Genomic DNA, 17,641 nt, shown 5'->3' with positions numbered 1-17,641 from the left:
ACAATACTTAATTTTGTCCTCAACATTTTTTATTGAAATATTGTAGAACTCTCGATGGCCAATACATAGCATCAGCAATCCAGGGTTTATTTTCATCATTGGTTCTAACCTAAAGCAGAGGACAGGCAAGACAGGAGCTTCAACTGGATTCAACTGAAGCAGACCAATGTAGAAATAATACACTGCTGTATATGCAATATGAGTTCAGTGAATATAGTTTTAAATTCCCTGAAACGATATCTACAATAATTCCTCTAAAATTGCACATGACCTACATGATCACACCTTCATAGCTAGATATCCAATCCCAGCTCTGACTTCAGCTCCACCTCCTACAGAGTCAGGATCTTATTTAACTATGCTAGGATCCATTTTGAGGAAATGAACATGATCAAAACATTTGAGTGGACTGATTAAAGTAAGTGGATTGTGATTATGTTTATAACACAGACAGAAGGGCTATTGTCAATGTAATTCATGATGTTAGATAGCAGCTACTACAACTCACCAGCTGTAATGACAACGAAACCGAAGGTTACTGAAATAGAATAACATATCTATCTCTATAAAGTGCCTCTATAGCTAGGTTTCCATCCAATTGGCTACAGATTTCATATGAATATTCAAAAATCCTACCAAACTGACTTGTTGCAGGTGTTTCCACCGTAATGATTTGTCGTGGATAAAAATCAGGGCGTGATGACAGTGCACACAAAATGTAATTTTTCGCTTAAGTTTTCATGTACCGAATAAAAATCTAAAATTGAATGTGTAAAGAGCGTCAATTCACTAAACTGCGGTAGTGTATGGCAACTGATTTGTCATGAAAATCCATAAAACAATTGTATTTATGTTCGCTATGTAGCCCTTGTGAATTATTTAAATATTTTTCAATTTATTTGTCATATGGGAGCCACCATACCTGCCTGCGCTAAACAGTTATGTTCTAACTCATGAACTGAGGATAGTTGTAGCTAGCACACCTGAGAAGTTTATAAAGAATTTCGCTAGTCTTGTTCGTCTACATAACAGTATTCTCTCTTGAAATCGGAGTTCTTCGAGTTTCCCAGCCGTAGCCTGTCTGCCTACGATCGACATCAACACAGGTAGGCTACAATGGTTTTAAAATATGTAGCATATTTAACTGATAAACCTTAGCTTACAGCCCAATACATTTTATCTGCGTCCGAATACTCATACTAACGAACTAATTGTGACGTGAATTGAGTATATAGTATGCTTATTGGTCATAGTATGGATATTGTTAGTATGCCAAAAGTTCCCGGATGTAGTACTAAATTGGCCAAAACACAAAATATACATGGTGGACCCTATTTTCGTGATTTTTAGGGCCCATAATGCAATTCTACAGAAATTCGGAAAATATGCAGCCGACGTCCGAGGCATGTTGAGGTTTCCAGGGTTAGAGTAGTGCAGAAGTTGTCATATGTTGAGGCAGTGAAGAAAGTAGAGGAAAATGGGTCAAGGGGGAGGGATCCTGAGAGGAGTGGCGTGAGTAGAAGATCTGTACCAGTACAGAGGGATAGGCCAACAAGTGATGTTTCAGTGAGATTTAATATTTAGGAATGGTTATCAACTGTACTGCAGAGATGGAACGTAAGTCGCAGAAAATTGAGGTTGTGGTAGCAGCTGCAGAGGTATTTTTGTTGTTAGACTTGACATCAGAAGAGTTACAGGGTGTGTTAAGTGATGGTGTCCCATCCTTTCAGGTTGTTGGCCTGAGGTAGGACTAAATTGATTTAAATAGTGGAGTAGTGTGGTGTTATTTTATACATTTATTTTTTGTGAGCTGTGTTAGATGTTTTTTGTTGTTTTTTTCAAGCAAAGTGTAAGGGAGTTGTACTCCAGTCTAGAAGGTGGCGGTCGGTAATGCAACATTTATTGGATGCCAACCGCTATTAGACCTAATCGAAGAAGAAGCCGAAGTCCGATTTAACTAACTATGACAAATGTTAAGAAAATGTTGAGCAATGTAATAAACTAATGAGGGGCGGCAGGTAGCCTAGTGGTTAGAGCATTGGGCCAGTAATCTAAAGGTTGCTGGATCGAATCCCCGAGCTGACAAGGGAAAAATCTGTCGTTCTGCCCCTGAACAAGGCAGTTAACCCACTGTAGGTGTCATTGTATAAATAAGAATTTGTTATTAACTGACTTAAATTCTTTTCAAATAAGTTACTTTACATGTTATGTTGGCTGACAATTTTTTTGCTACGCTATCCTTACGAACCGCATATAGCATTACAGCAGTATGTACCGGTAATATGTTACCTAACGTTAGTTGGCTACTAATTAATACATCGAACTTGCCAGGCAGTATAATAACTAACTACCCAACGTTTATTGACTTGATTATTCACATCATTCAACTAAAGTGGTTTAGTTGTTGTGCGTTTCAATTGACATTGTTTATTCTGGTTATCTAAGGTTACTCCGATTTCAGAGCACTCTTACGCAGAATAACTGATGAATTTATCAACGCTCAACACCCATTGAACATGGACGGTGTCAGTAAACGTTGGCAAAAAAAGCGTAATTAAATTGTTGCCAGCAGCACAGTTACAGTTACGCTCTGGATAACATGAAAACAGCCTAACCAGCTCTGCTACGGTGAGTAAAATAGTCAGAGAGGTGTTCTCTCGTTTGTGTCTGGACGTAGCTAGCCACCGTTAGCCAGTTAGCTTGGGTGCTTTACTGCCATTGACCGCTCGGATCAACCCTACTCCTCGGCCGTTTGTAAATTCAATCTGTCAACGCTCTGGCACTCCAGATTGAATTTACTAACACACCCGAAATCGTAAAATGTGTAGCTAGTCATTTGTTATGCTAACAAGCAACTTCCGGTAGACAGGCGAAGCTCTAGTACGCTCAACTGCAACGATACTTTTCGTTACAGTATACTAAAATGAACTTGTAGGTTAGTATGGTTATTCGAACACAGTTTATACCTTTAGTCTACTTAGCATAAGGACGATCATAACAATTCCTCTAATTCATTATCTACAAACAACCCACGAAATTGATCTGCTTTTTTCCCCAGAATTTCTCTACATAGACTCGAGACAAATTGACTTAAATTCTAATTTGATGCGCTATGATGTTGACGCTCAAGGCTCATCCGTTGTCTCTCGTTCACTCCTGTGCATTAATTCCAGCGTGGTCACCCGCATAAAAAAAAATGAAAAGCTTTTCTTTTGATTTAACTGCCTGCTTTCCGGAGTCGTAGTGGGAGAACTACACCATATCATCGCGTGACTCCCAAGTTGACTGTTTAGACTATTATATCATTATTTGCGCAGTGATGCGTTTCCACCGCCATTTCTCCAATAATACATTTTACCTACGGAGCAAATTATCTGTAGGCATTTATAAAATTGTACCGAAACGTCCTGTTTCCATCACAACTGTAGTGATGTTTTTATTTTTTATATGGTATCTCTTGGTTTATGTGTGACACTTAATTATGTGCATTTCATTAAAATAAAGTTTTGCATTACTGCTAAACTAATTTGATGAATTGCTTTGGTGTGTGTTTAATCCAGGCTGTGTAATTTTATGTTTGCAGTGGTGTAAAGTACTTAACGTAGTTTTACTTAAAGTACTACTTAACTCGTTTTTTTGGGGTATTTGTACTTATTTATATTTTGGACTAATTTTACTTCACTACATTCCTAAAGAAAATAATGTACTTTTTACTCCATACATTTAGCTGACACCCAAAAGTACTTGTTACATTTTGAATGCTTAGCAGGACAGGAAAATTGTCAAATTCAAGCACTTGTCACGATAACATCCATGGTCATCCCTACTGCCTCTGATCTGGCGGACTAACTAAACACAAATGATTGTTTCTAAATTATGTCTGAGTGTTGGTGTACCCCTGGCTATCCGTAAATTTAAATAACAAGACAATTGTGCCATCTGGTTTGTTTAATATAAGGAATTTTAAATGATTTATACTTGTACTTTTGATACTTAAGTATATTTCAGCAATTACATTTACTTTTGATACTTAAGTATATTTAAAACCAAATACTTTTACTCAAGTAATATTTTACTGGTTAACTTTTTTACTTGAGTCATTTTCTATTAAGGAATCATTACTTTTACTTAAGTATGACAAATGAGTACTTTTTCCACCACTGGTTGTTTGTTTCACCAAAGTATTAGGGTGTGTCAGCGTCAGTACAGTATATGGTGTTTGTGTGTTCTCAGCTCTGCTTCACTGGGTCAAGTTCTAATCCTGGATTCCCCTGGTCTGCCCCTGAGGAGGGGGCCACTGACTCTGAAATGAGTCTCCCTGAACCTAACATTCAAACAGATGCTAGGAGGTAAGAGGAGAGATATTGTGTTCTCCCCCCTCTCTTTCCCTCTGTATGTGTTTTTGTGTGAAGGAGGAATACCCATAAATAATGTTAACTTAATTACCAATATTACAAAAACACATTACACTATTCATTGTAAGAAGAAATGGCTAGGGATTCAATGTCAGTCCACATTGTGTTCAGCAGCCCACTACGTCAGGAGAGACCAGGGTCTCCTGTACCTGGCTGTGTATCTATGAAGAGTGATGGGTCAATGGGACACATAATCAACGTGAGAGAGGCTGCCCTCTCAACTGTTCAAAGGTGCTAACTAGTAGTCACTTTTTCTTTGTATTTCCTGTTCTTTCACTTTTTTAAAGGGATTTGGTTGATGTGGCTTAAACAACATTTTACCCTTGTCTTTCCTCTTTATTTATGATCTAGATAAAATATTTCTATGATATTGTATAACGGTAGCCTGAAATCCAAAACCTGTTTTGCTAACATTCCATGTCATGTCAAACATTTGGCGTTGCAAGGAGTGTAATGATAACTCAAACAGACTGGTACAATAGGCTGTTATATTCCAAATCATTTGAAAATGGCAATGTGCATTTTTACAGGGTTTGTCAGGAGAGACCAAACTCACCTGTGCCCAGCTGTGTGTCTATGAAGAGTGATGGGTCCATGGGACAGCCAATCAACTTCAGAGAGGATACCGTTTCTACAGAACAAAGGTAAAGCAACTAGTGGTGTCTGTTTATTACTTTTCTTTTTGGGGGCTGGGGGTGGAGTGCGATTCGACTACATTGATCATTTTCTCTCCCTACTTTCAATGATTTACTCAGTGTTGGGGTCGTTACTGTTAGGGTTTGTTCCTTACCTCCTTCTTTGTCAATCATTGGTTCATTGGGGAAATTAGCATTATGACAGTATCTTTAATTAAATCATTCAAAAATCTTTATTAATGCAATTGCAGACAGAAGTTGACAAACAGGAACATAGCACGCATGTTTCTGAGTAAGTTCTGCATCAATCAAAAGGTCTCAAGTTGTTTTATTAAACCGAAGTCCCGCCTTAGTGATGTCACTGACTATGTCATTACCTTTTTACTCCTGAGACCAAAACCCTGCATCCAAAGCTATACAAACATAGAGTTTCAGTGTTTATCTAAAAGCTAGACAATAAATGTCCCCTCCCCAAAGTAGATTTATTGTGGAATGTCTGAGTAGTCTCTTATCTCCCACACTCCCCTGCAGAGTTCTGTCTCAGTCACACATTATAAGAGAGAGAAAGAGCAAACAACTGTGGAACAATTCTAAAACTATATAATGAATATATATATTAATCTGTAGTCTAGGACCCTATAAATGTAAGGAGGGAGGGGTCTTATAACCCCTCCCCTTCTATTAATATAACATAAGCATAATCAATTATTCTAATACATCAAACATTTGTACAGCCCCAAATCATGACCCCCTAGGTGAATCCTGACATTTCCCCCTTTGAGACTAATTAGTCTCACAGCTTCAATCATAATATTCTCCTCTGAAATCAAATAGATTAGGCAAATCCCCCGGATCCATTTGATCCCAGGGATGGCCTTCTAAAGGGTGAAACAACTCCTGGGGTTCCTGGAATGCTGTTGGGGGTGAATCTGGCTATACTCCCATTCCTCTTGTGTCCTGGGAAGAACCACAGAGTTAAATAAACAATGGGATTAAGAGAAATTAGAAATGCACCAGTATCACCTTCAGCACTATTTGTATCAGATTCCACCAACACCATCATTCCAGCATGTTAAGGAGCAGTTAGTCATTTTCTTACAAATATAAACAGTAACCAAAATCACCAAACCTCCCACTAGTATAGGAATAAACAGAGTCAACCTAACTTTTCCCATCACATTTACAAATTTAGCATTAAACCAGTCACCAATTTGGTCAAAAACAGATTTTTCAGATTTTGAGAGTTTTACTAAGATCAGCAATCTTATCAATAATTGCAGTCATATTCTCAGAGGAGTCGGGGAGGAGCATAACACAATTTTCAGGATCAATAATACCTAGTATGTTACAGTGTCCTCCTTCCTTCGCCAAAAGATCATCTAAAGCCAACTCATGGCGGCTGATGACTGCTTTCAGATTTTGGACATCTAATGAGAGTTGGCTAAATCCTTGGATTGTTATATTCATATGGGCCTGTAAAGAATAGGTTAAATTGTTTACCCACTTTCCTAGGACAGCCACACCCCAGGAGGGTATGATTGACATACCATAAATCTCACTCGGGTGTAGGACATGACCATAGGCTTCCTGATTGTCTGGGATGAATCGTTTGGCACGCTGCAGTACCCCAGAGTTGGTTTTACCTGTTTCATTGAAAAGATCAGTGACTGGCATTCTTTAACATGTACATTTCTGTTCTACTCAAATAACAACATCCCCCCCCATCCGGGAGGTAAAGTGAGATACACCTTATCACTGCATACTCACATTTATTCAAAAAGTGCTCCCATGCCTTCCTCTATCCTGGAAAGGTTTACACATGTCACCTGTTGCTGAAGTCTAACACACTAAAATCCCATTTATCATAGGAGAAACTATCACTATACTCTTCTTTCAGTTGACCCATATATTCATGACAAGCTCTAGTATCTCTCATATCTTCCCTCTACCACATTAGGTAAGTTTGCTCCCTTCTTGTGACCACCCCAACATACATGTGTCCCATAATCCCCAAATGTTCAACAGTCTTTCTAGCCAAGCACTTTATTATACATAAGTCAAAAGCAAAACACAGTAGTCCTACCAGGAGCGGAACAATCATGGCAGACCTGGACATCATTACCTTACCCATCACGTTTCCAAATACACCATTAAACCAGTGTCCAATTTGGTTAAAGATGGTGTTGTCAGCTTTTCACAGAGTACCTCCTAATTTAGCCAGGTCATTAATAATAGCTGTCATGTTGTCAGAGGAGTCAGGAAGCAACATGACACAGTAATCCTAATCGTTTATTCCAAGGGACCTGTAGGCCCCTCTGTCTTTAGCCAATATGTGCCATTTCATCTCTGGTCACTACTGCCTTCAAATTCTGCACATTTAGTGACAACTGAGTAAAACCCTGTTTTATCAAATTAGTAAGGACCTGCATGGAGTATGTCAAATTATTAATCCATTTACCCATTACTACAACTTCCCATGCTGCTTCCTTCCCCCTTTGACCAACATCAGAATAGTATAATTGCTTTTTCTTTGTCAAGCCCTAGTTTTGTTCCTTTTCATAAAATGGGGTAATCTACATCCAAGATCATTCTTTCCAATTGGTACTGCCTGGGTTCCCCACAGAAATGCTGTGGAGGTGGGTTTCTGGAAAATCATTACCCATGTGCCAGATGTGTTCCCCCTCCCCTGTAATCCTATGTATGTCACTGTTTTCACCCATTTATTATTCTCCACATCCCCGTCCACAAAGGGAACGGGTAGATTTGGAGAGAAACAAATACCCTGCATGTGTGTTTCCATGGTTGCGATTTTCTTGTTTCACAACCATAGTGTGTGTATGATGGTTTCCTCGACATCTGATGACTCTTCAGGTTCTGTAGCTGAACCCTCTGTTGGTTCTTCTGGCCTTTAGTCTGGGCCCTCTGCTCCTGTCCTTTGACTCTGACCTTTTTCCTCCTTCAGATGTTCTCGGGGCCCTGCTCTCCCTCCCTCCAGTCACTCTTCCATGACTCCCACTATGGGAGATATTATGCCAGCCGGACCTCTCCTCTACCCGTAGGGCTGTTGGTGTTATCATGGTTACCTGGAACAGACCCATCTATCATGGTTGGTTCCATTTTCGCTTTTGGACCCTGAGTTTCACCCGTTCTCCAACGTTTATGGGTAGCTCGTCAGGGTCTTCACCTGGTATTGGTTCTGCTGCTTTCCTAGTGTGAGAGTGGAGAAAACTTACAACAGAAGTTAGTTTCTTTATGTACTCAAGATGGTCACACTATCTCAGTTGTGTCTATCTATCGGTCAGTCATAGGTCTCACCCCTGGGGTGTTCATTGGTCGTCTTGTTAACATTTCATAAGGTGTACACCCAATACCTTTGTTAAGCTGCTGCGCATTTTCATGAGGACAAGAGGTAATCCCTCTACCCATGTCATTCCTGTGGAATGGCATAGTTTGACAAGGGAGCATTTCATGTTCTTATTAGCCCTCAGTAACTCTCGTTACTCCGCGGTTGATAGATGGACACAAACTTCTGGTCAACACCCATCATTTTGGCCATTTGGGTAACCACATCTCCTATGAGATGGGTCCCATTGTCTGCAGACAAACCTCAGGTATTCCGAACCTGAGTATAATTTTCCTAACTAGCAATTTTGCAACTGTTCGCAATGCAGTTGGATGGTTCCACCCACCTGGTAAACATGTCAATTATCACCAGGCAGTATCTCTTTCTTTTCGCTCTATCATGTCTATAAAATCCATAGCTATGTTGACAAAAGATCCTTTTGGAGTGGGGAACTTCCCTGGTTGCAGTGGAGTTCCCTTGTCTATATTATATAACAAACATGTTGCACAACGATAAATGAACTGCTTTACGTACTGATTCAAATTCAAATTTTCAAACATTCTCCTCCAGCTGTGTGTCTATGAAGAGTGATGGGTCCATGGGACAGCCAATCAACTTCAGAGAGGATGTCCTCTCTACAGAACAAAGGTAAAGCAACTAGTGGTGTCTGTTTTTTCCCTGTAGTTCTCAACATGATTAGAAAATAGCAACGTGCATTTTGACAGGGTCCAGCAGGAGAAACCATACTCACCTCTGCCCAGCTGTGTGTCTATGAAGAGTGATGGGTCCATGGGACAACCAATCAACTTCAGAGAAGGAGACAGGTTAGAACGTTCTAGCTATACTAAAATATTAACTTATTTCTGGCTCTCTTTTTCTCATTAACATGCACTTTTTTGGTTTAAAAGCTCATTACACTCTTTCAATATATTAGTATTTTTGCATTGTAATGTAAACATTTTAGACCAGGGATCGTCAACCACATTCAGCCACAGGACGTTGTTTTCTTTTCTTGAGCGAATGTTCAGGAGACCAAAAGATGATTACAAATCATTTGTACACTGCAAATTGACAGCAAGAAGCCCAAACCGATATAAAATGTGTATACCTTGCTAACATTTGTATACGATCACATATATCCCTATTGTGCATGGGAATACTTTGGAACAAATAAAATCAATTGGGGAACCCCACCTGTTGGCGAACCCTGTTTTAGACTGTTTAGGTGTAAGCTCTCTCCATCTATTCACCGCCTATCTCACATTATGTCCACAGAGACTAACAGGAAATATCAAAGTCAGAGACCCTCAATGATCAGTCTACCCAGAGTCAGCTAACAGACCTCTCCTCCATATTCAAGTTATACTGCAATTGATATTACCATTGAACATCTAGACATATTGCAGATTGCACCTTATTCAAGGTTTTAACTTTATTCCTTTAATTCCAGTTGCTTGAGCAACATATCATCAGTTTTGTGAAAAGTGAGCTGAAGAGGCTTCTGACTCCAGATTACCCAGAAAGCTTTGACAGTCAGGAGGAAGATCAGGAAGTGGTGGATGCTGAACATCAGGAGAGCAGTGCCAGAGCGGAGACTCTGAATATCACACTGCACATCCTGAGGAACATGAACCAGAAGGAACTTGCTGATACACTTGAGAAATGTAAGAGCTCTGCCAAACACTCAATTGTTGATCACAGTCCTATTTGTTTTTCATATCAATCATCATTTACAAATAGTATGTGATTTAATGATATCTTAAACGTCCTTGCATTTCCATTCAGACGAGCGTCATGATAGGTGCCAACATAAGCTCAAATTCAACCTGAGAAAAAAGTGTGAGCGTGTCTTTGAAGGAATTGCTAAGCAGGGGAATCCTACAATCTAAAATAAGATCTACACAGAGCTCTACATCACAGAGGGCGGAAGTGGAGAAGTCAACAAAGAACATGCGGTGAGACGGATTGAGATAGCATCCAGGAGACCAGTAGAGGAAGAGATGCAACGACATCTTCAAACCCTTACCTGGACAAGACAAACCTATCAGATCTGTGCTGACAAAAGGAGTCGCTGGCATTGGAAAAACGATCTCTGTGCAAAAGTTCATTCTGGAGTGGGCTGAAGGAAAGGCAAATCAGGACACCCACTTCATATTTTCTCTTACTTTCCGGGAGCTGAATTTGATGAAGGAAGAAAAACACCGTTTGATGGACCTCGTCAATAATTTTTTCATGGAGACAAAAGAATCAGGAATGTCCATCTCTGACAAGTACAATGCTTTGTTTGTCTTGGACGGTTTGGATGAGTGGCGACTCCCTCTAGACTTCCAGAACAATGAGAGCTGTTTTGATGTCACAGTCAACCTCAGTGGACGTGCTTCTAACAAACCTCATCAAGGGGAATCTGCTTCCGTCTGCTCTCCTCTGGATAACCTCCCGACCAGCGGCAGCCAATCAGATCCCTCCTGAGTATGTGGACCAGGTGACAGAGGTACGAGGGTTCAATGACCCACAGAAGGAGGAGTACTTCAGGAAAAGAATCAGCGATGTGACCCTGGCCAACAAAATCATCACACACTTGAAGTCATCAAGGAGCCTCCACATCATGTGCCACATACCAGTGTTCTGTTGGATTTCAGCCACTGTTCTACAAAGATTGTTGGCTGCGGCAGAGAGTGGAGAAATCCCCAAAACTCTGTCAAAAATGTACATGCACTTCATAATGTTCCAGATGAAACAGAAGAATCTGAAATATCATGGCGGCAATGTCATTGATCCCCACTGGGATAAAGAGATAATTCTGTCACTGGGAAAACTGGCATATGAGCAGCTGGAAACAGGCAACCTGATCTTCTATGAAGAGGACCTGACAGAGTGTGGCATTGATGTCAGAGAGGCATCTGTGTATTCTGGAGTGTGCACTGAGGTCTTCAGGGAGGAGTTTGGGCTGCACCAAGGGAAGGTTTATTGCTTTGTGCATCTGAGCATCCAGGAATGTCTTGCTGCTTTTTATAGGTTTCTCTCTTTCAACGATGACTTCAACACAACAAAAAACAATCAGCAGTCCATCCCCAAGAATCTGAAGAGGCGAGTCAAAATAATGCCTGCAATTCACTTCTATCAGGATGCAGTGGATAAGGCACTACAGAGTGAGAATGGCCACCTGGATCTTTTCCTCTGCTTCCTTCTTGGCCTCTCACTGCCATCAAATCAGACTGTCTTTCGAGGCCTACTAAAATGGACAGGAGGTCGCTCAAAGATTGACATGGAAACAGTTGAGGTCAACAAGAAAACAATTGATTACATCAAGGAGAAGATCCGAGAGAATGCCTCTTCAGAGAAGTGCATCAATCTGTTTCACTGTCTAAATGAGATGAATGACCCAACCCTAGTGCAGGAGATTAAGAGCTACCTGAGCTCAGGAAATGTCTCAGGAGCCAAACTCTCACCTGCACACTGGTCAGCTCTGGCCTTTGTGTTGCTGACTTCAGCAGAGGAGCTGGGTGTATTTGACTTGAAGCAATTTAGTGGATCAGATAAGGCTCTTCTGAGGCTGCTGCCAGTGGTTAAGGCATCCAAAACAGCTCTAAGTACTGTCCCTGTGTAATGCAAGCAGACATAAGCCAGTCATGCTCCTTCATTCAAATGAATCCTCTCTACCAACATTTCCCAGTTTCATGAGATAGCAAAGCTAGTGGGGATGAATGACTTTAAACAAGTTAGGAGTTTTTTTCACTGGCCACTTTTGCCATGGAGGAATCAAATTAGTGTGGCAATGTATTGAGTGTAAAGAGTGAAGAGATTTTCTCTCTGCAGCCTGTCAGTCTGTGGAGTCACAGAGGAAGGCTGTGCTTCTCTGGGCTCAGCTCTGAGATCAAACCCCTCACCCGAGAGAGCTGGATCTGAGCTACAATAACCCAGGAGACTCAGGAGTGAAGCTGCTCTCTACTGTCCTAGAGAATCCAAGTTGTAAACTGGAGACATTAAGGTGGGGTCATTTCTCTGTTTTATATATATATATGTGTTTGTGTGTGTGTGTATATATATACAGTGGGGAGAACAAGTATTTGATACACTGCTGATTTTGCAGGTTTTCCTACTTACAAAGCATGTAGAGGTCTGTAATTTTTATCATAGGTACACTTCAACTGTGAGAGACGGAATTTAAAACAAAAATCCAGAAAATCACATTGTATGATTTTTAAGTAATTAATTTGCATTTTATTGCATGACATAAGTATTTGATCACCTACCAACCAGTAAGAATTCCAGCTCTCACAGACCTGTTAGTTTTTCTTGAAGAAGCCCTCCTGTTCTCCACTCATTACCTGTATTAACTGCACCTGTTTGAACTCGTTACCTGTATAAAAGACACCTGTCCACACACTCAATCAAACAGACTCCAACCTCTCCACAATGGCCAAGACCAGAGAGCTGTGTAAGGACATCAGGGATAAAATTGTAGACCTGCACAAGGCTGGGATGGGCTACAGGACAATAGGCAAGCAGCTTGGTGAGAAGGCAACAACTGTTGGCGCAATTATTAGAAAGTGGAAGAAGTTCAAGATGACGGTGAATCACCCTCGGTCTGGGTCTCCATGCAAGATCTCACCTCGTGGGGCATCAATGATCATGAGGAAGGTGAGGGATCAGCCCAGAACTACACGGCAGGACCTGGTCAATTACCTGAAGAGAGCTGGGACCACAGTCTCAAAGAAAACCATTAGTAACACACTACGCCGTCATGGATTAAAATCCTGCAGCGCACGCAAGGTCCCCCTGCTCAAGCCAGCGCATGTCCAGGCCCGTCTGAAGTTTGCCAATGACCATCTGGATGATCCAGAGGAGGAATGGGAGAAGGTCATGTGGTCTGATTAGACAAAAATAGAGCTTTTTGGACTAAACTCCACTCGCTGTGTTTGGAGGAAGAAGGATGAGTACAACCCCAAGAACACCATCCCAACCCTCTCTGCTCTACTGGATGATCCACGCTGTAAACTGGCAACGCTAAAGTGAGCAGGGAAACTAATTGTAAACATTTCTGTTTTGAATATTGTCCAAAATATTTTTTTTCACTAGATATCATACATTACATAATAAAGATATTTTGCACAAAATACTTTTTATGTAAAAGCCTGTTTTGATATTTTACTATCAGTGTAAAATACATTGATCACTGCCTGCTCATGCCACACACCCACATTAATTAATGAAATATGTATGTGTTTCTACAATGACTCAAGCTGATGGATATCATACCATCTCTTTATATCTGCAGACTATCAGACTGGTCTTACAGAGGAAGGATCTACATCTTTGACTTCAGCTCTGAGGTCAAACCCCTCCCACCTGAGAGAGCTGGACCTCAGCCAGAATACACCAATAGACTCAGGAGTGAAGCTGCTCTCTGCTGTACTAGAGGATCCACGCTGCAAACTGGAGAAATTAAGGTGACTGTTAAGATGACTAGATATAAACCTTTGATCCAGTTTCTCTACAGCAAACATTATTGTTGGTGATTTTTATAGACTGACTTGTGCACTGAATTAAGCATTACAACTGAATACTGTTCTTCACAGTGTATTACATGTGAATAGGAGAATTACATAGTTGATAGTCATTATTAATGTATGTAACCAAGATCATATGAATTGAAATAACCCTAAAGTTGTGATATACTACATCATTGTAATCATACCGTGTTGATATATCATTCATTCTCTCCACACAGCTTGTTTAACTGTGGAATTAAGGAGGAACGTTGTGTTGCTTTGGCTTCAGCTCTGAAGTCAAACCCCTCACACCTGAGAGAGCTGGACCTCAGCTGCAATAACCCAGGAGTCTCAGGAGTGAAGCTGCTCTCTGCTGTACTGAAGCATCCACTCTGTCAGCTGGAGATACTGAAGTGAATATTATCAACTAAACATCAATAATGTTCATCTGTTTATTGAAGTGCTATTGCCACCTGTTGAACTTTCACACAAATACAACTGTATAACTATATCAAGCTTTTCTGTATACATCAGCTTGTTATCAATATGAACGTAGTCTGATCATGTTGTGAGTCATGCAGTATCTTTTGTACAGCAGATGAATCACTAATCTACATTCATTACCTCGCTAAAGATAATACATACATTATCTGAGTCACTGAATATCATGCCTTGTGAGTTTTAAATGAGATACTTACAGTAGTTAAGCAGTTGTAAGTTGTATCTCTAGAAATGTACTGTCGCAACTAAACATGAATCTACTTAATGGTGTTTCACACACAGCCGCCCTTACGAAAAAAGATTGCAGTATAACTGCAGTATGCTGCAAATACTGCATCCAAAATACGTTATTTTTTTACTGCAGTAGCTGTGCAGTGCAACTGCACTGTTACTGCACTTTTACTGCAGTTTCAAAACTACAATCTTTTTTGTAAGGGCCATATCAGGCTGTTATGTATGCATCAGCCTGTTATCAACAGTATGGTTATGAACATTAGTCACAATCAGTCATGCTTTGTGTTCTAAATTAGATGGTTCTGCACATCTCTACGAATGTAAAACAACCTGGTGTTTTGACATAAGCAATGCGTAACAACATGCATCATATTTTCTGCATACTCGGACTATTCTCCACCCATGCTAAACAAATCTCCAACTGCATAGAGTTGTGATAGTGAGGTGCTTCTCTCTTTCTCTGTGCAATCACAGAGGAAGGCTTTGCTTCTCTGGCTTCAGCTGTGAAATCAACCCCTCACGCATGTGGCTGCTGGATCTGAATGGGAATGATCCAGGAGACTCAGGAGTGAAATTGTTCTCAGCTGTACTGAAGGATCCACAATGAACACTGCCCAAACTGATGTAATGAATTAATCAACCACAACAAAAAATCCATTAATTTTTGGGGTTACAATATAACATACTTGGGCTCCAGCTCGCAGAAGCCATCTCCCATTGCTGTAGTGTGAGGCAGTTTGATGTACAAGTACACCCCCCGGACAGGGCGCTAGTCTATTGCAGGGCCTTACCCCCAATTTATCTCCTTAATGCTGAGTGCCAAGCCTCCGATCTCAGGGTGGACACTAACCAGCTGTTTACAAATACATACAATCCTTAATGTATAAAACATTCCATTTTAAGATAAAAGGATTCAAGAACCCTCATGACATTTTCCTCCAACAAAATTATGAAATACGATATTTAAGTGTCAATTGGCTCAGTATGTTGGAAAAGGGTCAACTTTTTTGCAGTTGAAAATCATTTTCAAATCACTTAACCCCCAAAAATGTATTAATCAATAACTAGCCTAGTAGAAAAGGCATGTCAAAGACCATTTATTTTTCTCTCTGCAGTGACTGGCTTGGAAGAACCCCTTCGCTACAACGACCCAGGAGCCTCAGCAGTGATCAAATGAACCTGTTGAAATCGATGGAAATGACATGACTGAAATTCCCCTCTAGTTCAAATATACATTTCTGATGTATCTATTGTAAAACATGTGAAATGTTTAGTATACTTGTGCAGATACTTTGTTAAAATGTAGAACTATTAGGCCTACTTATGTCCCTACATCTTGTATTTGATTTTTTTTTTTTTTTTTTTTTTTTTTTTATAAATACATCAAGTTCAACTAAGATCACTAAATTGAATACATTTTAATATCCAGCCACCATTGACCCAGAAGAAAACAGTTGAAGCAAATACCTTAATCTTTATTTACTCATCATGTAGCAGCAGAATGAGAAATATAAATCACAAAAATACATTTCATATGTATGACAAAACAGAGGGTAACTTCTGACGCATTGCCTGAATAGATACTAAAGCTCTACAAGCAGTTGATAGGTGAAAAAGAGGTGAAACTCAAACTGATAAACGCAATAGCAGTCTTATCACTTCTCCTTTTGATCTCATGTCAAGCTCTTCACAGCAACAGTAATACTGACAAGCACACACCAACAAGAGCTTTCTGCAACATCTAATCAGAACAATCACCTTCCTTTTCCATCTCACAACTATGAATCTCAACAGTCCTGAAATTAGGATAGAAACAAACATGTATACAGTTTACATGTTCAGCTGCACAGCAGTTCAAGAGTGAAGGTGATCACATTTGTAGTATTGCAACCAGGGATGGATGACATTAAATCACACTGCATTGGTTAAGGTGGTCATGGAACTAAAAGCAGATCACTGACACTAGACTGAAGAATGACAAGTCAGAGTTCATCTAGAGATAGAACATTAGACAAGGGAGATGTGCAGTCTTGACTCACAACACAAAGGGAATATGGTAAACATACTACACTGATGGTTTTTCAAGGCACACAGAACTTCACAACTGATTACCCCTATCTCATATTTCAACATGGATATTCATATTCACATGAGATAATGACAACTGATTTGTGGATGGAGACCATGTGTGTGCTATTTTTCCACTTCAAAGTGAACATTTGTAGCTAGTATTTTCAGATGAATGTGATGAATTCAAACAGTTAAGCAATAGATACATTGAAGTGAGTGCGACAGTATGTCTTGGAACATGAAACCAGACATTAGAACCACAAAATAATGTATTTCCACACATCCAATGTACCAAAGGGTCAATATTAGGATACCTCAAATATTTTCTCTAAAAAGAGTAGCATTGGTCCGGTACTAACAGATTTACCACTGAGGTAAAGCTACATTCATCACACAGAGAGGAGATACTCGGAGGTTGGCTTCATCTATTTGTATGGCATTACTATGCCACAATATTATGTGCTCTTGGAAATCCCCCATTGAAATGGAATGGAGGCTTGAACATCAGTATTTAGAGATGTGATCATCTATTGTGTTTAGGGCAAACTGACATGTTGGATAGGTGAAACCAATTGTGTTCAAAATATTATACATTATCTGTGGGAATAAATAACTCATTTCTATGCTGGAACATTGTCCATTTCAAATCTTATGGTTAGCTTAGAATGAGTTTACTACTGTTGGCCCGTGTTCTACATGAAGACATCTGGTAGTATACACACACCTAACTGTACACTGGAGTTCATCCAATGTTTTAACAATTATATACTGTACTGCATACATCAGAAAATCATGTAATCTGACTCATGGGTAAGAACATTTCTAAACGGAGTAGACATTTTATCATTCTGTCCTGAGAAAGTATATGAAAAATGTCAAATGCCTTCATGAGCATATAGGGATCTGAGCAACAACTGAAAAGTTCTCATTCCATCTGTTTCTGTCAATATG

General features: G+C 40.0%; 1 pseudogene; it reads left to right on the top strand.

Moving 5' to 3' along the window:
- Positions 1 to 345: 345 nt before the first annotated feature.
- Positions 346 to 14,449, top strand: LOC120066360 (annotated as a pseudogene).
- Positions 14,450 to 17,641: the final 3,192 nt, after the last annotated feature.

The sequence above is a fragment of the Salvelinus namaycush genome, chromosome 21 (assembly GCF_016432855.1).
Source record: "Salvelinus namaycush isolate Seneca chromosome 21, SaNama_1.0, whole genome shotgun sequence".
NCBI lineage: Eukaryota > Metazoa > Chordata > Actinopteri > Salmoniformes > Salmonidae > Salvelinus > Salvelinus namaycush.
The sequence above is the reverse complement of the archived record's forward strand: the minus strand, read 5'-3'. Positions and strand labels throughout refer to the sequence as shown.